This window comes from Grampus griseus, assembly GCF_964374135.1.
Source record: "Grampus griseus genome assembly, chromosome: 16".
In the NCBI taxonomy this organism is placed as follows: Eukaryota; Metazoa; Chordata; class Mammalia; order Artiodactyla; family Delphinidae; genus Grampus; species Grampus griseus.
Genome location: NC_139010.1, coordinates 8,356,574 through 8,379,678, shown reverse-complemented (window position 1 = coordinate 8,379,678; position 23,105 = coordinate 8,356,574). Strand labels below are relative to the sequence as shown.

The 23,105-nt window shown below is 40.2% G+C and overlaps 1 protein-coding gene across 1 annotated transcript in view; it reads right to left on the bottom strand.

Annotated features, from left to right (window-relative positions):
* The window catches only part of TBCE (tubulin folding cofactor E), a 111,004-nt gene that overhangs the window by 78,350 nt on the left and 9,549 nt on the right, over positions 1–23,105 (bottom strand). The window lies entirely within an intron of this gene.

Sequence of the window (23,105 nt, the reverse complement as noted above, 5' to 3'; positions counted from 1 at the left end):
TGAATGCTGACTAGATAGTTGATGATATTCAAGAATAATTGTTTCTCGTAAGGCAAAGACAAAATCCATTTATTTTGGGAAAAAAAGGGAAAGCATAATTGTTAAATTTTTAGCTGTGGTAATGGTATAGTGGTTACTTTTTTTTTTTTTTTTTTTTGCGATACGCGGGCCTCTCACTGCTGTGGCCTCTCCCGTTGCGGAGCACAGGCTCCGGACACGCAGGCTCAGTGGCCATGGCTCACGGGCCCAGCCGCTCCACGGCATGTGGGATCTTCCCAGACCGGGACATGAACCCGTGTCCCCTGCATCAGCAGGTGGACTCTCAACCACTGCGCCACCAGGGAAGCCCAAGGTTAGGACTTTTTGTAAGACTTTATATTTCACAGAAATACACATTAAATTATTTACAGATTTTCCTGTATTTTAGACGTATCACACCAGTGGCAGTATAGACAATACACTGAAAGGAAGTTAAAAGCAGAGTGGCCAGTTAGGGAAATACTGCTGTAATTTGGGTGAAAACAATGACCGCTTGAGCCAAGGCACTCGCCTCCATCCATTCATTCAACACATACTAAGCACTGACCACATGCTGGCTAACGCATGGACCTCACATCGCACACAGTAAACCCTACGTGTGTGATTCCTGCCTCAGAAGCTTACAGTCCAGTGGCAGTTAGACTTGAGAGAAGGGTATGGATTTTAGAGAAAGTTAAGAGCTAGAACGGGGTCTGGAGATTAAATGGATAGAAATGGTAAAATTGAAGACTAGGAAGACAAGATTTTGTCTAGGTTTATGGTGGTGCCAGACACCAACATGAGGAATACAATAGGAAGTCTAGGCTTGGGAGGGAAGAGAGTTTGTTTGAGGTGCCTACAGAATGTCATGATGGACTTAGGACTCTAGTTCAAAAGACACGTTTTCACTAGAAGTGTGTTTTTGGGAGTCATCAGCACAATTTTATAACTGATAACCATGACAGTGGATGAGACTGAAAGTGTATTAGGTGCAAAGAAAAGAGGGTGGAAAGGAAAAGAGAGTCACTGACAGAACCCTGGGGAAATATAATATTTAAAAGAGAAAGGGAAGAAACCCCTAAGAAAAAGTCAGAGGAAAACCTGGTTTTCTTTTATCCTTTCTGGCATTTCCTCCTCTGGCTCAGCAAGTGGTACTGGGAAAGTTGGACAGCCCCATGTAATAAATCAATGAAGTTAGAACACACCCTCTCACCATACACAAAAATAAACTCAAAATGGCTTAAAGACTTAAGACATGACACCATAAAACTCCTAGAAGAGATCACAGGCAAAACACTATCTGACATATATTGTACCAATGTTTTAAGTTAGTCTCCCAATGCAACAGAAATAAAAGCAAAAATAAACAAATGGGACCTAATCAAACTTAGAAGTTTTTGCACAGCAAAGGAAACGATAAACAAAATGAAGACAACCTACAGAATGGGAGAAAATATTTGTAAATGATGCGGCTGACAAGGGCTTAATTTCCAAAATATACAAAGAGCTCCTACAGCTCAACAACAAAAAAACAAACAACCCAATCGAAAAAATGGGCAGAAGACATAAAGAGACATTTCTCCAAAGAAGAAATACAGATGGCCAATAAGCACATGAAAAGATGCTCAAAGTTGCTAATTATTAGAGAAATGCAAATCAAAACTACAATGTACTATTTAACATGGGTCAGAATGGCCATCATTAAAAAGTCTACAAATGACAAATGCTGGAGAGGGTGTGGAGAAAAAGGAACCCTCCTACACTGTTGGTGGGAATGTAAGTTGATACAGCCACTGTGGAAAACAGTATGGAGGTTCCTCAGAAAACTAAAAATAGAATTATCATATGATCCAGCAACTCGACTCCTAGGCATATATCCAGACAAAACTATAATTCAAAAAGACATGCACCCCTATGTTCATAGCAGCACTATTTACAATAGCCGAGACATGGAAACAACCTAAATGTCCATCAACAGAGGAATGGATAAAGAAGATGTGGTACATATATACAATGGAATATTACTCAGCCATACAAAAGAACGAAATAATATCATCTGCAGCAACATGGATGCAAGTAGGGATTATCATACTAAGTGAAGTCAGAAAGAGAAAGATAAATACCATATGATATCACCTATATGTGGAATCTAAAATATGACACAAATGAACCTATCTATGAAACAGAATCAGGGACATAGAGAACAGACTGGTGGCTGCCAAGGTGAAGGGAGTTGAGGGAGGGATGGAGTGGGAGGCTGGGGTTAGCAGATTTAAGGTTTTATATATAGGATGGATAAACAACAAGGTCCTACTTGTATAGCACAGAGAACTATATTCAATATACTATTATAAACTATATGGAAAAGAATATTTTAAAAAATGTATATATATGTATAACTGAATCACTTTGCTGTACAGAAGAAATTAACACAACATTGTAAATCAGCTATGCTTCAATCAAAAAAAATACTGATTTGGACTTCCCTGGTGGTCCAGTGGTTAAGAATCTGCCTTCCAATGCAGGGGACGCAGGTTTGATCCCTGGTCAGGGAACTAAGATCCAACATGCTACAGGGCAACTAAGCCCGTGCACTCTAGTTCCTGCGCACCACAACTAGAGAGCCCACGCGCTCTAGAGCCCGTGCCCCACAATGAAGAGCCTGCGCGCCGCAACTAAGACCTGATGCAGCCAAATAAATAAATTTTTTTTTAAATATTGCTTCAAAAAATAAATAAATACAGGCAAACCTCTGAGATACTGTGTGTTTGGTTCTAGAACACCAAAATAAGGTGAATATCGCAATTAAAAAAGGAGGCGGGGGGCTGAATTTTGACGGTTTAAATACCGGAGGACAAAACCACCACCACCAACAAAAAGAAACAAACAAACAAACAAAGATAAACATGGGAGGACAGGGCAGTCAGGAAGGGGCCAACATCTAGATCTAAACTTGCCTGGTAGTTGAAAAGCAAAAGGGAAATCAGCCCAGAACCTCAAATTGGTGGGAAAAGTCAAAACAGTTCAGACAAGTTGATGATAAAGTCAATAGGAGGGTGAGGCAGGTGTGAGGAAGCCATGTTTTAGTAAGCTTAGACACAGGTGGAGTCAGCAGCTAAGAGGTCTGGTCAGTAGGTAGGGCCCTAATCACAAGCCTGTGGTCAGAGGCGAAGTTCTAGCCCCCGAGGAGAAAAACTGGTAAGATCACTGTAGAGCACCATTCCTACAAGAAGTTAAAGTATCAACAGTAGGCCGAATCTTGGTTCCATGAACCAGAGTGCATGGGGGTTAACCAAACCCAGAAACTCACAAACAGGCCCCACAGTCAGTGTGAAGCTCTGGGCCAGCGCTCGGCCTAAGGGGACCACCTTGCAGATCAGGCTCACAGCGAGAATATCTTGGCGAGAAGAACGGGTCAGTGGTCAACTGGTGATTAGGAAACCAAGTGGCATAAATGGCAGAAGTGAGGAAAGAAGACATTAGGAAGTCATCCTCATTTTCATTTAACATACATAAGTAATTCATGAATTATAAAGTTCCTTCACCTGCTTGATCCTATTTGATCTCTAGTAACTATTATTTTTTTTTAATAAATTTATTTTCTTTGGCTGTCTTGGGTCTTTGTTGCTGCTTGCAGGCTTTCTCTAGTTGTGGTGAGCGGGGTCTACTCTTCATTGCGGTGCTCGTGCTTCTCATTGCGGAAGCTTCTCTTGTTGCGGAGCACGGGCTCTAGGGCACGTGGGCTTCAGTAGTTGTGGCTTGCAGGCTCTAGAGCACAGCCTCAGTAGTTGCGGCACATGGGCTTAGTTGCTCCGCAGCATGTGAGATCTTCTCGGACCAGGGCTCGAACCCATGTCCCCTGCATTGGCAGGCGAATTCTTAACCACTGCGCCACCAGGGAAGCCCAGTAACAATTCTTTTCATTCCCATCTCTATGTCGCGCCCACAGGACCTGAGATCATTAGGTAGAAGGTATCTAAGGTCAGTAATTAGTTGGCTCTGCATCATGTTTTTGTTTTGTTGGGGGTTTTTTGGCCCTGCTGCACGGCTTGTGATTTTAGTTCCCCAAACAGGGACTGAACCTGGGCCCTTGGCAGTGAAAGCATGGAGTCCTAACCACTGGACTGCCAGGGAAGGCCTTGCATCATGTATTTTTGATGATCCTGTCTAGTCTCTTAACCCTTCTAATAATTGTTTCTTGATACTGTGATCTTCTGTGAGGGTCCAGAAACGATCCTTGTCTTGGTGACCTATGCCTTGGTTCTCTCTCCCTCTGGCCAGTCACCCAATAAGTCCCTATATTCTTTTTTTTTTTTTTTTTGCGGTACGCGGGCCTCTCTCACAGGCCCAGCTGCTCCGCGGCATGTGGGATCTTCCCGGACCGGGGCATGAACCCGCGTCCCCTGCATCGGCAGGCGGACTCTCAACCACTGCGCCACCAGGGAAGCCCCCTATATTCTTTGGTTAGACCCACTTGATGCCAGTTACTGGTCCACCCTGGACCTCCATGGCCTGTTGCTAACACCGCCACTTCGATCACCCCTAACCCAAGCCCTCCCTCTCAGTTAGTGTCTAGTCAAACTGTCCTGAAGTCAGGTGCTCACTTAGTTATGACTGGCATGTCACTGTTCCTTGGTTAGGTGCATCCAGGTGCCAAGTGAGCCTTGGTTAAGCCTTTTATTTAAATATATTGGGTTGGCCAAAAAGTGCCTTCAGTTTTTAAGTAAAAATAAAAGACAATTCTCATTTTCACCAAGAACTTTACTGAACAACATATTCACCCTTTTTGTTCCACTACGTTCTGCCATTTTCCAGGCAACTTCATAATTCCATCTTCCCAAAGCTTTTTATCTTTTTGAGAAAAGAACTGTTCCAGGTGCCTTTTACAGTCTTCCAGGGAATTGAAATTTTTTCCATTAACATAATTTTGTAAAGACCTAAATAAATGGAAATCCAAAGGTACAATGACTGGTGAATATGGCGGATGAATCAGAACTTCCCAGCCAAGCTGGAACAGTTTTTGCCTGGTCATCAAAGAAACATGCAGTCTTATGTTATTCTGATGGAAGATGATGCCTTCTCTGCTGACTAATTCTAGATGGTTTTCGTCCAGTGCTGCTTCCAGTTGGTCTAACTGGGAGCAGTACTTGTTGGAATTAATCGCTTGGTTTTCCGGAAAGAGCTCATAATAGAGGACTCCCTTCCAATCCCAGCATATACACAACGTCATCTTCTTTGGATGAAGGCCAGTCTTTGGTGTGGTTGGTGGTGGTCAATTTCAATTGCCCCATGATCTCTTCCATTCCACGTTGTTGTACAGTATCCACTTTTCATAGCCTGTCATAATCTGTTTTAAAAGTGGAACGTTTTCATAACATTTAAGTAGAGAATCGCATGCAGAAATACGGTCAAGGTTTTTTTCGCTTAACTTACGTAGAGGCCAAACATCAAAGAGATTAATGTAACCAAGCTGGTGCAAATGATCTTCAATGCTTGATTTGGTTTATTTTGAGTATGTCGGCTATCTCCCGCATGGTATAATGTTGATTGTTCTCAATTAATGTCTCGATTTGATTGCTATCAACTTCAACTGGTCTACCTGACCGTGGAGCATCGTTCAATGAGAAATCTCCAGCACAAAACTTCGCAAATCACTTTTAACAAATTCAATCAGTCACAGCACCTTCTCCATACACTGCACAAATCTTTTTGTGTGTTTCGGTTGCATTTTTACCTTTCTTGAAATAATAAACCATAATATGCTGAAAATGTTGCTTTTTTTCTTCCATCTTCAATATTAAAATGGACAAACACAAAAATTCACCAATATTTATGTCTTTTTTTAAATGCACACTGATGAGACAGCTGTCACATACTAATCTAACAAAATTGTTTCGAATGAAGTTAAAAACTAAGTGCTACTAGAGCAATCATACAGAAAAAAACCAAACGAACTTTTTGGCCAACCCAATACATGTTCACTAATTAATGGAGACAGCTCATTTAATTTTCAAGTGACTCTGCTTGCTGAATAATAGTTCTTTAAAAAGAGAAGAAATATACCACCCTACCTATCATTTCCACCTACTGATTTTGGTACTGCCCTCTGCAGCTATAGAGAATCAAACTATTCCCTTTTCCAGCTGACATTTAAATATTTGAAGGCCACGGGCTTCCCTGGTGGCGCAGTGGTTGAGAGTCCGCCTGTCGATGGGGGGGACGTGGGTTCGTGCCCCAGTCTGGGAGGATACCGCGTGCCGCGGAGCAGCTGGGCCCGTGGGCCATGGCTGCTGCGCCTGCGCGTCGGGAGCCTGTGCTCCGCGACGGGAGAGGCCGCAGCGGTGGGAGGCCCGCATACTGCAAAAAAATATATATATATTTGAAGGCCACTATTATATTATTATTTCTCCTCTCTCCTCTTCCTGTCCCCATCTCCTAAACCCTTTCCCAGGGTAAACATTCCCAGCTCCACCCTCATGTGAATTCCAAGTTCTCCTCCATAATTCATTTACTGATTTTTTTCTTAAAATACAATACCTAAAACTGAAAACCAGGTTCCAAATGTGACTTGACCTGTGTGTGGGTTCAGCGGTCTGAACATCACACATCTAATAATGTAGCCTAATATTACATTTCACTTTTCCCCCTTTTCATGGGAAAGACTGTTGCTTGCTATTAAGATTACAATGAAATAAACTCTGTAGCCATTTCTGAGTTACTATCACTTTCTGATCATAAAATTAAAATGTTTAAATTTCACTATAATTACATTACCCTAAAAAAGTTTTCAAAAGTTTTAAATGCCCTTTCAAATCTCATTAACATGTAAATAGAATTTTATTACAATAGAGATATATAATTTCTGTTCTACTTCTTTTAACATTCTGTAAACATTTTTTTATACAGCCACAGAATCACATTAATCACTTGAATCTTGACATGTAGATACCACAACTGAATCTTTTCTCTATTGTTATGTTTTCATTGTTTACTATCCCAAAGAAAACAGCTGAAAACATCTTTCATTTTTAAATTATTATGTCTTTGAAGTATTTCCTTAGGAAAAATTCTTGAGACAATTATTCCAAGTAAATAAATACGTTTAAGAGTCTAGAAAGCCATGACCACATTGTCCATCAAAAAAAAGTTAATTACTGACACTGACACCAAGACAAAATCTACTTGTTTAATTCTTTCTACAAAGTCCTAGGAATTCTCATCAAGAGCTTTCAAATCAGGTCTTCTCTATCCTGTACTTGCGTATCTAATGTTTGAGGTAGAAGTTAATACATTATATTATTATAAATTTAGGACTTTACATTTACATACATTAAACATTCGATAATCCAACATATTATCTCTCCCAGCTGTGTGCTGTGCAATTTTTGTAAAAACAAAGACAAAAAAAGAATGTAAGACACTGACCAAAGACCCACGGGTAAAACTTTTCAGTTACAAGCCTATCCAGCTCACATCCAAGAATGTCATGAACTTTGTGAAATGTTTCACTGAAATCTAAATACAGTCAGCCAGGAGATATACTCTTGTCAATCAAACAGAGGAGGAATGGGCTAAGATAAGGAATACTTTCACTTATTAGCTTATACACCTCTGAGTTGTATGAATGTTTTTGGAACAAGTGATTTTTGTTTTTTTCTATTAATGAGGAGGAAAAGATGGATGATTTTGAAAAGAGGGAGGAATAATGCACTGTTCTCATCGAATTCCCCTGGCTTGCCCGCTGGTCACTTAGTAGCCATCTGGTTATCAAATCAACTGTCGAGGTATTGCAGTGCCTGTGTTCAAGTGACCCTTATTTTACTTAAATAAGGCCCTAAAGCACATGAGTAATGATGCTGGCAATTCAGATATGCCAAAGAGAAGCCATAAAGTGCTTCCTTTACGTGAAGAGGTGAAAGTTCTCCACTTAATAAGGAAAGAAAATAAAATCATATGCTGAGGTTGCTAAGATCTACAGTAAGAAAAAAACCTATCCGTGAAATTGTGAAGAAAGAAATAGAAATTCACACTAGTTTTGCTGTCATACCTCAAACTGCAAAAGTTATGGCCACATGCATAACTGGAAAAGGGACTGAATTTGTACAGTATGATACTTTAAGACAAAAACCACATTCACATAACTTTTATTACTTTTATATGATTATAATTGTTCTATTTTATTATTAGTTATTGTTAATCTCTTACTGTGCCTAATTTATAAAGTTTAGGGAAAAAACAGAGAATAATAAGGGTTTGGTACTATCTGCAGTTTCAGGGATCCACCAGGGGTCTTGGAACATAACCCCCAAACATAAGGAGGAGTATTTATTTTTCTCTTTTTTATGTTTAAAAATGTTTAGGATTTAAAGTTAAAACAAATATATTACTAAAAGACGAAAAAAAGAAAAGAAAGAGGGGGCTTCCCTGGTGGCACAATGGTTGGGAATCCACCTGCCAATGCAGGGGACACAGGTTCCAGCCCTGGTCTGGGAGGGTCCAACGTGCTGTGGAGCAACTAGGCCCGTGCGCCACAGCTGCTGAGCCTGCGCTCTAGAGCCCACTTGCTGCGACTGCTGAGGCCCATGCGCCTACAGCCTGTGCTCTGCAACAGGAGAGGCCACCGTGGGGAAGGGTGGCCTCTGCTCCCCGCAGCTGGAGGGGGCCCGTGCGCAGCAACGAAGACCCAATGCAGCCAAAAATAAATAAATAAAATATATAAATTTATTTTAAAAAAACAAAAAGAAGGAAGGAAGGGAAGGAACAAAAGAAGGAAAGAAAAGAAAGAAATCTATTACTATACCCAAGGAGTAGGCCTTCTTACACTACTTTTTAGTCTAAATCAATTCTAAAGGATTTTTTCTTGTCTTCACGTTTTTTCACAAGTTGATTTTGAGGTTCAACCTTACTGATATTTTCTTAAGAGGTTTGTTCAAGGGTCTAAAAGTCATTGGTTTGGGACTGTTTTTCCATTTTTAGTAATCCCCTTTGCATTTTTCTATGCATATCTTTTTCACCTAATTTTTGAATGGATGATACTTAAAAGTACAAAAAGGAACACACTGAAAGTCTCCCTTCCACTCCAGCCAGTCATTCTCCCTTCCCACTGACAACAGCTTTATTCGTATCTTATAGATACTTCCATACATATTTTATGCCTATACAAGCAAAACATTCTTTTCTTTCTTTACACAAATGACGGCATACTATATATGTGATTCTACTCCTTATATCTGCATTCAATAATACATGCTAGAAATTTATCCACAGCCATGTCAGGAGCTTTTAAATATTTTATGGCTGCATAGGACTTGTATAGACATACAATTTATATAACTAGTCCTCAAACTGATTGACATTTAGGTTACTCCCAAGTTTTTTCAACTGCCAAAAATACTGCAAGGATTAATCCTGCACATTTATCTTTTACACTTGTGCAAAAATATCTGTAGTAAACATTCTCAAAATGGGCATTGCTAAGTCAAAGGGTACATGCATTTCTAATTTTGATGAGTAATGACAAATGCCCCTTTCTAGTGGCTGAACCAATTTACAATTCCATTAGCTGTGTATAAGCCCCCGTATCATCACAACCTTGCCCTTCACAGAATATTAACACACTTTTATTTACCTGTCAGTCTGATAAGTGAAATACGTATTTTATTTGCATTTCCTTTTATGAGGGAAGCTAAGCATCTGTTCATTTTGATCTCCTTTTCTGTGAACTGCCTGTTCAGAATCTTTTGTCCATTTCCTATTGGTTTATTGATTTTTTTCTTAATTTGTTTTTAAAATCTAAACTGTTTCCTGTATGGTCTTAATGATGAGATACTACATAATTCCTCAAATAAAATAATCTGAGAACAATTGAAAGGAGGGACTCTAGCAGACATTTGCACACCCACGTTCACAGCAGGATTATTCGTAACAGCCAAAAGGTGGGAACAACTCAAATGTCCATTGATGGATGAATGGATAAACCAAATGCAGTATATACACACAATGGATCATTCAGCCTTAAAAATGAAGGGAATTCTGCCGCATGATACGTGAATGAATCTCAAAAATATTATGCTAAGTGAAATAAGCCAGTCACAAAAGGACAAATATTGGGGAATTCCCTGGTGGCCCAGTGGTTAGGACTCCACACTTTCACTGTCAAGGGTCCAGGTTCAATCCCCAGTCGGGGAACTAAGATCCCACAAGCCACCTGGCATGGTTCAAAAAAAGAAAAGGACAAATATTGTATGATTCCATTTAAAAGAGGGACCTAGAATAGTCAACTTCAGAGAGAAAGCAGAATGGTGGCTGCCAGTGGCTGCAGCGAGGGGGAAATAAGGAGTTGTTTAATGGTGACAGTTTCAGTTTTGCAAAATTAAGAGAGCTCTGGAGACAGATGGTGCTGATGGTTGACCAATAATATGAACGTACTTAACACCACTAAACTGTACATTTAAAAATGGTTAAGATGGTATATTTTGGACTTCCCTGGTAGCGCAGTGGATAAGACTCCGCACTCTCAATGCAGGGGGCCCAGGTTCCATCTCTGGTCAGGGAACTAGATCCCACATGCATGCCACAACTAAGACCCAGAGCAACCAAAACAAAAAACAAACCAAAAAAAAAAAAGATGGTTTTATATTATCTGTATTTTACTACAATTTAAAAAATAATCTGAAATTTAATTCCCCAAATTTTAGGTTTCATATAACTTCGATTCAGCTTTAACTGGGACACTGAATCTGAAAAGTATGGTAATTCTCCATTTTTCAAAATATACTTTCCTGATACCCAAGGAAGCAGTTTGATTATATTCAACATTTTACTTGTTTAGGGAGACTCTCAAAAATACTAGAGTTTTGGGATACCCTGGTGGCGCAGTGGTTAAGAATCCACCTGCCAATGCAGGGGACCGGGTTTGAGCCCTGGGCCAGGAAGATCCCACATGCCGCGGAGCAACTAAGCCTGTGCACGACAACTACTGAGCCTGTGCTCTAGATCCTGGGAGCCACAACTACTGAGCCCCTGTGCCACAACTACTGAAGCCTGCATGCCTAGAGCCTGTGCTCTGAAACAAAAGAAGCCACCACAATGAGAAACATGTGACTGCAATGAAGAGTAGCCCCCGCTCGCCGCAACTAGAGAAAGCCCGCGTGCAGCAACGAAGACCCAACACAGCCAAAAATTAATTAATTAATTTAAAAAAAACAGTAGTTTCTTTTCCCACAATATTTCAGGATCTTCTACTTCATCTGTTTCTTCCTCCTTGTTAATGAGATTTCAAACCAAAGTAATCTTTCCTCTCATTTTGTTTCTTCCAAGGAATTTAAATGGTCAGGAAAAAAAAAATCAGATCTTGTCCCTAGAAAGGAATGGGCCTCTAGTAGAACTTAAGATAGTTGAAATCTTCGATCACAACCCTTATTTTTGTGCCACTTTTTTGTTTGTTTTAATATTTGTTTATTAGCACAGTAACAAATGCAGACTTAAGTAGTCGACGACACAGAACCAATCCAGTGAGCGACTCCTATTCCACGCCTTACAGTTAACAGCTTAAGGTATTTTACTACAGGTTTTCACAAGTCCTGATTCAAACCTCTATCTTTTCACAATAAAGTAGATTTGCATATAAAATAAAATACATTAATACTCATTTCCTATATGGTGTCTTATAGCCACGTGTCCATTTTAATATATGAGATGAGAGTCTCTAAAAGCGGTTAAGTAGTGGGACTTCCCTGGCGGTCCGGTGGTTAATACTCTGCACTTCCACTGCAGGGGGCACAGGTTCGATCCCTGGTCAGGGAACTAAGATCCCACATGCCGCATGGAGCTGGCCAAAAAAAAGCTGTTAAATATCAATATTCCCTTCCAAGAAGGGAAAACTAGTTCCAATTTTTTAAAATAACTGTGTAGTCTTGGAAAGACTTTACGTAAAAGGCCATGTGGGTAACCTGTACAAAATCAAGCTGTTTTAAATTTACAGACAAGAAACTGAACCCAAATGTCTATCTTCTCTGTACTGCATTTCAGCTAATATTGCAGAATTAATGATAGTTTTAATAGTTGTTATTACCAATTCTATCTGCTGTAGCAAGATACCTTAAATTACAACAAAATCTTAGGAAATAACACTGAATAATATGTTATAGAAATACTCTACTCTTTACCAACTCCCACCCTCCCCCACCCCTTCAAAATCATAAGCAGCTCTGTGACAGACAAATAACGTAGAGTTGTGAAAACCGGGACTTCCCTCATGGTCCAGTGGGTAAGACTCTATGCTCCCAATGCAGGGGACCCCAGTTCAAACCCTGGTCAGGGAACTACATCCTGCATGCATGCCACAACTAAAAGTTCGCATGCCACAACTATGAAGTCCACATGCTGCAACTAAAAGATCCTGCATGTCACAACTAAGAGTCCGCATGCTGCAACTAAAGATCCTGCATGCCGCAACAAAGATCCTAAGTGACGCAAGTAAGACCCAGCACAGCCTAAATAAATAAATATTTTTTTAAAAAGAGTTGTGAAAACCCAATTTATGTGGTGTATCTCTTGGCCCACTGTCTGGCCATTCTGTCATGTTCTGCTCTGTTGGTCATATACTGAGAGGCAATACTTGCCACCAAGGGGTCGGCAGGATTACAGTCTGTAAGAAGTGAGCAGATAGAAACGACTTCAGAAACAGCTAGTGCTGGACTCCAATTATCTTTCAATATGTCCAAGCAAATAACTCCTTGGCTGTTAATATTACAGTTCTGTGCCACTTTTGTAATCTGCACTAGGGGAGCAACAACCTTATTCTCCTTCTTACCAAATTATCTATAGCATGATCCATAGATCTCTTCTACTTTTTTCTCCTTTTGTCATTCATGTTTTCCACTCTAATGCCAAAACTCTTGGCTCCCAACAAGTATATGTATATTCCTGATATCCACTATCATTCTCACAAATCTTACACTGGATTGTTTTGAACAAAGACATATATTTCCATTCAAATAATGAGCCTATCCCAGCAAATTTTAGTGATATTCACAGTACTGCATATATCTTCCTAGCAAGGATCACTGAAATCACAAGTTCAGTTACTGTGCTTTTGCCACAATATCTCTTCCGAAATAAAAATTTGGGGCTATTTCTTCCAGGGCTCTTGTTATCTATCACACTCTCTCTTCCCAACAGCATCTAATTCAATGTTTCATAGGCAACTTTTTCCCTCTCCATAAAATGTTAGCATCCATTCTTCTCAATCAAGTTTTCTTCATTCTTATTGAAACTATTTTTCCCAGTGCCTCTGAGAGGTAGAATGAAGTTGATCATTATCTGAGAAGACAAGGAGAAGAGAGGTCAGGATCTGAGTTACTATACATGTTTATTAGGAATAAAATGTGGGAGGGAATATATCTCAGTGGTTAAGTCATGACCACCAGAAATTCAGATTGGAGGGGGTCAAGGTTAATTATCTGGCTTCAGTGGATTCAAGAAAGCACAGATGACTCTCCCCCAAAGTGGGGAGAGCACAATAATAGACAGTCCAGGTGGATGATTCTCAGAAACCCTAAGCCTGTCTCTAGGAAGGATGGTCAAAGAAACATAATACAGGTCATGAGACTGGGGATCAGAGGCAACTAATAAGAGCAAAGTGGGACCAGGAAGTTGGAGTGCTAGGCTGATTACCCATACAGAGCCTAAGCAAGGTGTTCTCTACCTGAGGTCCACAGACTCTCAAGGTATCTCCAAACTGAAGATTTTTCACTAACTTCTAACTGAAATTTAGCATTTCCTAAATTATAAATATAAGAAAAAAAAATCAGGTGGATTAGCAGCACCGGTGATCAGAATTATTTATATAACACTACAGCCATTACAGATATCTCAAAATAAATGTTACATTCATCACCACTTCAAAATTACAATATTTATTAGACCTGCCACTAGACTGTTATTTAACATATTAATACAGAAACACACACCATTTAAAAAAAAAAAAAAGGGACTTCCCTGGTAGTCCAATGGTTAAGACCCTGTGCTTCCACTGCAGGGGCTTGGGTTCAATCCCTGCTTGGGGAACTAAGATCCTGCATGCCATGCAGTGTGGCCAGAAAAAAAAAAAAAAGAGAAAAGAAAAAGAAACACATATTATTATATTACAATTTTAAAAGTATTTTGTTAACTTTATTCCATGTAAATGATTTCATTTGAAATCCTGTTTTTCTGTATTTGAAAACATTCTAAGGAGTTCACAGGCTTCATTAGACTGCTAAGAGGTCTCTATTCTAAATAAAGAATCAATTAAGAAAACTGGAGGACATGAGAGGAATTTAGTGGTGAGTCTCCAGCATCAATAACAAAGCATATGATTGAAAATAAATTACAGCACTGTACAAAGTACTTTCATTTTCCTTATATTAATTGCACAATATTTATTCAAAATTTTAATAATTTCTCAAATATAACTGTGGGGTATTTTTAAGGGTAAGATTATTTTCTTTTCATAAATTTATTTACTTTATTTTTATTTCTGGCTGCGTTTGGTCTTCGTTGCTGCACGTGGGCTTTCTCTAGTTGCACCGAGCGGGGGCTACTCTTCGTTGCGGTGCGCAGGCTTCTCATTGCAGTGGCTTCTCTTGTTGCGGAGCACGGGCTCTAGGTGCGCAGGCTTCAGTAGTTGTGGCTCATGGGCTCTAGTGCGCAGGCTCAGTAGTTGTGGCGCACGGGCTTAGCTGCTCCGTGGCATGTGGGATATTCCTGGGCCAGGGCTTGAACCCATGTCCCCTGCATTGGCAGGCAGATTCTTAACCACTGTGCCACCAGCAAAGCCCCTACTGTGCTATTTTTTAAGAGTAGAAGAATCTTAACTTGGGAAAGGCAAGTAAACAAAGAGCAAGAGTTGCCCCTATGCTGCCAAAATGGTTCTATTTTCTGCGCCTTTCAGCCCAGCATCATCCCCTTTTGGGAAGTGCACTTTCTCTGTCTAGTGGGCTACCATTCCCCCACTACAGGAGTAGACACATGACCCAGGATAGCCAATGTGATGACCCTTCAACCCCGTTTCCTTGCATACAGCAAGTGGTCCATGTGTGAAGATCCTAACCCAAACAGAGCCAATCTTTCAGGAAATGACAATGAAAAAAATTAATAAACAGAAACCTCAGTTAAACAGTCAGGAGACCAGAAAGGGGGAGCTCTCATGTCCTGCAACCCTAGCAGAGCCCATGAGGAGGAAAAACTCCTTTTCCTGAAAGTCCACAGCCAAGGGAAAACCATGGACATTTTGTTTACTTAGCCCTCCCAACTTCCTTTTCTCTCTAGAAAAGCCTTCTCCTTCCCTTGCCATGTAGAGACTTGCATGTGGCCCAACATGGCTGTAAACCTGAACTGCAATTCTCTGCTGATCCCAAATAAACCCATCTTTGCTGGAGAGATAACTGGCAGTCCACTTGTTTTAGGTCAACAACATGGACCCTTGAAGAGAGGTCTTTCTCTTTCCCAAAATCTTAAAACAAAAGGACTACTTAAACCTAGAATAGCTGAGGAACACCTTTGCCACTATGTGTTTTTTATTTTCAGAAAAAACTTGTCAAGGCCAAACAGAAAAGCAGAGTTAACCCAGCTATGCCTAAAGCCTTTCATTAGCCCAATTAATTGAACCATGAAATTCCTTCTTTTGTTTACATCAGTTTGACCTGGGATTCTTTCTCCTGCAACTGAAAGAGTTCTGAAAAATAAGTAAGAATTTAGGTCATTTTTGTTCCTATTTAATGTTATATGGGCATTATATGCAGCCAGTGGTCTGGAGAGAAATTCTACCTCTCCAGCTACATGCTAGCTATGGGAGACTGGACAACTTAACCTGTGTCTACATTTCCCCATCTGTAAAATGTAGATAATATTAAGACCACAGGGCTGTTGTAGGAATTAAATGAGTTACTATTCATAGAATTGTTCAACATAGAGTAAATATGTTAGTCATTTAAGATGACAACTCCACATTTTTTATGTTGCTTTATTGTGGTAAAAATCACATAACATAAAACATACTACTTTAACCATATTTAACTGTACATTTCAGTGGCACTAAGTACATTCACACTGTTGAGCAACTCTCATCATCATCCATACCCCAAATTCTTCGCCTTCCTAACTGAAACTCTATCCCCATTAAACACTAATTCCCCATTTCCCCTCCCCACCCTCCGGCCTCTGGCATCGACCAATGTACTTTCTGAGTCTATGAATTTGACTATTCTAGGTACCTTGTATAAGTGGTCAGATTCTATATTTAAATAAAGGAAAAAATTCCACAAATCAAAAAAAATACAAGTTCAAAATAACAGTAGCTGAGGCTGAAAACAAGATGGCGGGGTAAATGAATCTGAGCCCACCTCGTCTCATGAAAACACCAAAATGACAACTAACTGCTGAACAACCACTGACAAAGACTTGAACCTAACAAACAAGATATTCTACACCCAAATACAAAGAAGAAGCCACAACGAGACAGCAGGAGGGGCACTTTCAAAATATAATCAAAATCCCATACCTGCCGGGTGGGCGACCCACAGACTGGAAAATAATATATCACAGAGGTTCTCCTACAGGAGTGAGAGTTCTGAACCCCATGTCAGGCTCTCTAGCCTGGGGGTCGGGCATCAAGAGGAGGAGACCCCAGAGCATTTTGCTTTGAAGGCTAGAGGGGCTTTAGTGCAGGAGCTCCACAGGACTGGGGAAAACAGACTCCACTCTTGTAAGGCACATACAAGTTTTCACATGCACTGGGACCCAGGGCAAAGCAGTGACTCCAGAGAAGCTTAGGCCAGACCTGCCTCTGAGTCTTGCAGGGTCTCCTGGGGAGGCGAGGGCAGCTGTGGTTCACTGTGGGGGCAAGAGCACTGGCCACTGATGCCCAGGGAATACTCACCAGCCAGCATGAGCTCTCCCAGAGGTCACCATTTTCACCCTGAGACCTGGCCCCACCCGTAAGAGTGCAGGCTCCATTGCTGGGACACCTCAGGACAAACAACCAACAATGTGGGAACACAGCCCCACACATCAGCAGACAGGCTGCCTAAAGGTGACCTGAGCCAACAGCCGCCTATCGACACGCTACTTGAGACGGCCCTACCCACCGCAGGGACAAGACCCAGCTCCACCCACCACTGGGCAAGCACAAGTCCCTCCCACCAGGAAGCCTGCACAAGTCCCTGGACCAACTTCACCCACAAGGAGGCAGACACCAGAACCAAGAAGAATTATGATCCTGAAGCCTGAGGAATAGAGACAACAAAACAGAAAGGCAGACAAAATGAGAGAGCAGAGAAATACGTTCCAGACGAAGGAACAAGATAAAACCCCAGAAGAACAACTAAGTGAAGAGGAGAAAGGCAACCTACGTGAAAAAGAATTCAGAGTACTGATAGTAAAGATGATCCAAGATCTTGGAAAAAGACTGGAGGCACAGACTGAGAGGATACAAGAAATGTTTAATAAAGAGTTAAAAACTTTAAAAAACAAACAGAGATGAACAGTAAAATAAATGAAATGAAAAATACACCAGAGAGAATCAATAGCAGAAAAAAAGAGACAGAAGAACAAGTAAGTGACCTGGAAGACATATCACTGGAAATCACTGACACGGAACAGAATAAAGAAAAAAAAAATGAGGGACTCCCTTGGTGATCCAGTGGTTAAGACTCCATGCTCTCAATGCAGGGGGCCCAGGTTCCATCCCTGGTCAGGGAACTAGATCCTGCATGCTGCAACGAAGAGCTGGCATGTCACAACTAAAGACCCCGCATGCAGCAATGAAGATCTCACGTGCTGCAACTGAAATAAAAAAAACACTCCACATGCCACAACTAAAAAGATCCCTCATGCCACAACAAAGATCCCACGTGCTGCAACTAAGAACCCGCATGCTGCAACTAAGACCCAGTGCAGCCAAATAAATATTTTTTAAAAAAAGAAAAGGAAAAAGAATGAAAAGAAATGAGGACAGTCTAAGAGACCTCTAGGACAACATTAAATGCACCAACATTTGCATCATAGGGGTCCCAGAAGGAGAAGAGAGACAGAAAGGGCCTGAGAAAATATTTGAAGAGGTAATAGCTGAAAAATTCCCTAATGTGGGAAAGGAAACATTCACTCAAGTCCAGGAAACGTGAAGAGTCCCATACAGGATTAACCCAAGGAGGAACACACTGAAACACGTATTAATCAAATTAACAAAAATGAAAGACAAAGAAAATATTAAAAGCAACAACGGAACCACAACAAGTAACATACAGGGGAATTCCTGTAAGGTTATCAGCTGATTTTTCAGCAGAAACTCTGCATGCCAGAAGGGAGTTGCACAATATATTTAAAGTGGTAAAAGGGAAAAACCTACAACCAAGAATAGTCTACCCAGCAAGGCTCTTGTTCAGGTTTGACAGAGAAATCAAAAGCTTTACAGACAAGCAAAAGCTAGAGAATTCAGCACAACCAAACCAGCTTTACAACAAACACTAAAGGAACTTCTCCAGAAGGAAAACAAAATGCAACAACCAGAAACAAGAAAATTACAAATAGGAAAGTTCACTGGTAAAAGCAAACCTACAGAAAAGATAGGAAATCATCCACACACAAACATGATATCAAAACCAGCAGCAGTGAGAAGAGAAGAGTACAAATGCAGAATATTGGAAACACATTTGAAATTAAGAGACCCACAACTTAAAAAAACCTTGTATATGTATAGACTGCTATATCAAAATCTCATGGTGGGAATTCACTGGTGGTCCAGCAGTTAGTACTATGCACTTCCACTGCAGAGGGCCCAGGTTTGATCCCTGGTCAGGGAACTAACATCCCACAAGCCATGCGGCATGGCCAAAGAAAACCAAAACCAAAACAAAAAAACCTCATGGTAACCACAATCTGAAATTTTACAATAAATACACACAAAGAAGAAAAAGGAGGACTTCCCTGATGGCCCAGTGGTTAAGACTCTGTGATCCACTGCAGGGGGTGTGGGTTCGATCCCTGGTCTGGGAACTAAGATCCCACATGCTGCATGGCACAGGCAAAAAAATAAATAAAATAAAATAAAGCCATTGCCAAAATTTAAAAGAAAAAAGAAGATTAAGAAAAAGGAATCCAAACACAACTCTAAACTTAGTCATCAAATCACAAGAGAAGAAAAGAGAAAGAGAAGAAAAAAGACCTACAAAAACAAAACCAAAACAATGAACAAAATGGCAATAAGAATATACATATCAATAATCAAAGAAGTGCTTCCCTGGTGGCACAGTGGTTGAGAGTCCACCTGCCAATGCAGGGGACACAGGTTCGTGCCCTGGTCCAGGAAGATCCCACATGCCGCAGAGCGGCTGGGCCCGTGAGTCATGGCCGCTGAGCCTGTGCGTCCGGAGCCTGTGCTCCACAACGGGAGAGGCTCGCGTACCGCAAAAAATAAATAAATAAAGAAAAAACGAAAACGGATTAAATGCTCCAACCAAAAGACACAGAGTGGCTGAATGAATACAAAAACAAGACCCTTATATATTCTGTCTACAAGACACCCACTTCAGACCTAGGGACACATACAAAGTGAGGAAATGGAAAAAGATTTTCCATGCAAATGGAAATCAAGAGAAAGCTGGAGTAGCAATACTCATATCAGACAAAATAAACTTTAAAATAAAGACTATTACAAGAGACAAAGAGGGACACTACATAATGATCAATGGATCAATCCAAGAACAAAATGTAACAATTATAAGTATATATGCACCCAACACAGGAGCACCTCAATACATAAGGCAAATGCTAACAGCCATAAAAGGAGAAATCAACCATAACACAATAATAGTCGGGGACTTTAACACCCCACTTACATCAATGGACAGATCATCCAGACAGAAAATAAATAAGGAAACACAGGTCTTAAATGACACATCTGACCAGATGGATTTAAATGATATTTATAGAGCATTCCATCCCAAAGCAGCAGAATACACATTCAAGGGTACATGGAACATTCTCTAGGACTGATCACATGCTGAGCCACAACGCAAGCCTCGGTAAATTTAAGAAAACTGAAATCATATCAAGCATCTTTTCCAACCACAATGCTATGAGATTAGAAATCAACTACAAGAAAGAAACCAACTGTAAAACACACAAACACACTGAAGCTAAACAATATGCTACTAAACAACCAATGGATCACTGAAGAAATCAAACAGGAAATCAAAAAATACCTAGAGGGCTTCCCTGGTGGCGCAGTGGTTGAGAGTCCACCTGCCGATGCAGGGGACACGGGTTCGTGCCCCGGTGCGGGAAGATCCCACATGCCGCAGAGCGGCTGGGCCCGTGAGCCATGGCCGCTGAGCCTGTGCGTCCGGAGCCTGTGCTCCGCAGCGGGAGAGGCCACAACGGTGAGAGGCCCGCGTACCGCAAAAAAAAAAAAAAAAAAAAAAAAAAAACCTAGAGACAAATGAAAACAAAACCCCAATGATCCAAAACCTATGGGATACACCTAAAGCAACTAGAGAAAGAAGAAACAAAACCTAAAATTAGTGGAAGGAAAGAAACCCTGAAGATCTGAGCAGAAATAAATGAAATAGAGATAAAGGAAACAATAGAAAAGATAAATGACACTAAAAGCTAGTCCTTTGAAACGATAAACAAAATTGAGACCCTTTAGCCAGACTCATCAGGAAAAAAAGAGAGAGGGCTCAAATCAATAAAATTAGAAATGAAAATGGAGAAATAACAGCTGACAGAAATACAAAGGATCATGACAGACTACTACAAGCAACTAGATGCCAATAAAATGGACAACTAAGAAGAAATGGACAAATTCTTAGGAAGGTACAATCTTCCAAGACTGAACCACTAAAAAATAGAAAATATGAACAGACCTATCACAAGTAGTGAAATTGAAACTGTGATTTAAAAAGTTCCAACAAACAAAAGTCCAGGGCTAGATGGCTTAACAAGCAAATTCTATCAAACATTTAGAGAAGAGTTAACACCTATCTTCTGAAATTCTTTCAAAAAACAGAGGAAGGAATACTTCCAAACTCATTTTATGAGGCCACCATTACCCTGATACCACAATCAGACAAAGATACCACAAAAAAAGAAAATTAGAGGCCAACATCACTGATGGACGTAGACGCAAACATCCTCAACAAAATACTGCAAACTGAACCCAACAGTTCATTAAAAGGATCATACACCATGATCAAGTGGGATTTATCCCAGGGATGCAAAGATTTTTCAATATCCGTAAATCAATCAGGGTAATACACCACATTAACAAATTGAAGAATAAAAAACATACGATAGTCTCAATAGATGCAGAAAAACGTTTTGACAAAATTCAACATCTATTTATGATGAAAACCCTACAGAAACTGAGCTCAGATGGAAACTACCTCAACATAATAAAGGCCACATATGACAAACCCACAGCAAACATCATTCTCAATGGTGAAAAACTGAAAGCATTTCCTCTAAGATTAGGAACAAGACAAGGATACCCATTCTCTCCACTTTTAGTCAACATAGTTTTCAAAGTACTAGCCATGGCAATCAGAGAAGAAAAAGAATAAAAGGAATCCAAATTGGAAAAGAGAAATAAAACTGTCACTCTTTGCAGATTACATGATACTAAACATAGAGAATCCTAAAGATGCTACCAGAAAACTACTAGAGCTCATTAATGAATTTGGTAAAGTTGCAGAATAGAAAATTAATACACGAAGGGACTTCCCTGGTGCTCCAGTGGTTAAGATCCCGCACTTCCACTGCCGAGGGCACGGGTTCAATCCCTGGTCAGGGAAGCTAAGATCCTGCAGGGTGCACACCATGGCCCCCCCTCCAAAAAAGAAACTAACTTAATACACAGAAATCTGTTGTACTTCTACACACTAACAACGAAAGATGAGAAAAAGAAATTAAGGAAACAATCCAATTTACCATTGCATCAAAAAATAAAATACCTAGGAATAAGCCTACCTGAGGAGGCAAAAGACCTGTACTCCAAAAACTACAAGATGGTGATGAAAGAAACTGAAGATGGGGGGGAAGAAATTAAAGATGACACAAACAGATAAAAAAATATACCATGTTCTTGGATTGGAAGAATCAATATTGTCAAAATGACTACACTACCCAAAGGAATCTACAGATTCAATGCAATTCCTATCAAATTACCAATGGCACCTTTCACAGAACTAGAACAAAAAATTTTGAAATTTGTATGGAAACACAAAAGACTCCGAATAGCCAAAGCAATCCTGAGAAAGAAAAATGGAGCTGGAAGAATCAGGCTCCCTGACTTCAGACTATGCTACAAAGCTACAGTAATCAAAAACAGTATGGTACTGGCACAAAGACAGAAATATAGAACAACAGCAAAGAAAGCCCAGAAATAAACCCACAAACCTATGGTCTATTAATCTATTATGACAATACGACAAAGGAGGCAAGAATATACAATGGAGAAAACAGTCTCTTCAATAAGTGGTGCTAGGAAAACTGGACAGCTACAGGTAAAAGAATGAAACTAGAACATTCTCTAACACCATAAACAAAAATAAACTCAAAATGGATTAAAGGCCTGAATATAAGACTGGATACTACAAAACTCTAAGAGGAAAACATAGGCAGAACACCGTGACATAAATCACAGAAGTATCTTTTTGGATCCACCTCCTAGAATAATGAAAATAAAACCAAAAGTAAACAAATGGGACCTAATGAAACTTAAAACCTTTTGCACAACAAAGGAAACCATAAACAAAACGAAAAGACAACCCACAGAATGGGAGAAAATATTTGCAAACAAAGCAACCAACAAGGTTGGTTGGTTGATCTCCAAAACATATGAACAGCTCATGCAGCTCAGTATCAAAAAAGGGAAGAACCTAATCAAAAACTGGGCAGAAGATCTAAATAGACATTTCTCCAAAGACATACAGATGTCCAAAAAGCACATGAAAAGATGCTCAAAATCTCTAATTATTAGAGAAATGCAAATCAAAACTACAATGAGGTTACCACCTCACAGCAATCAGAATGGCCATCATCAAAAA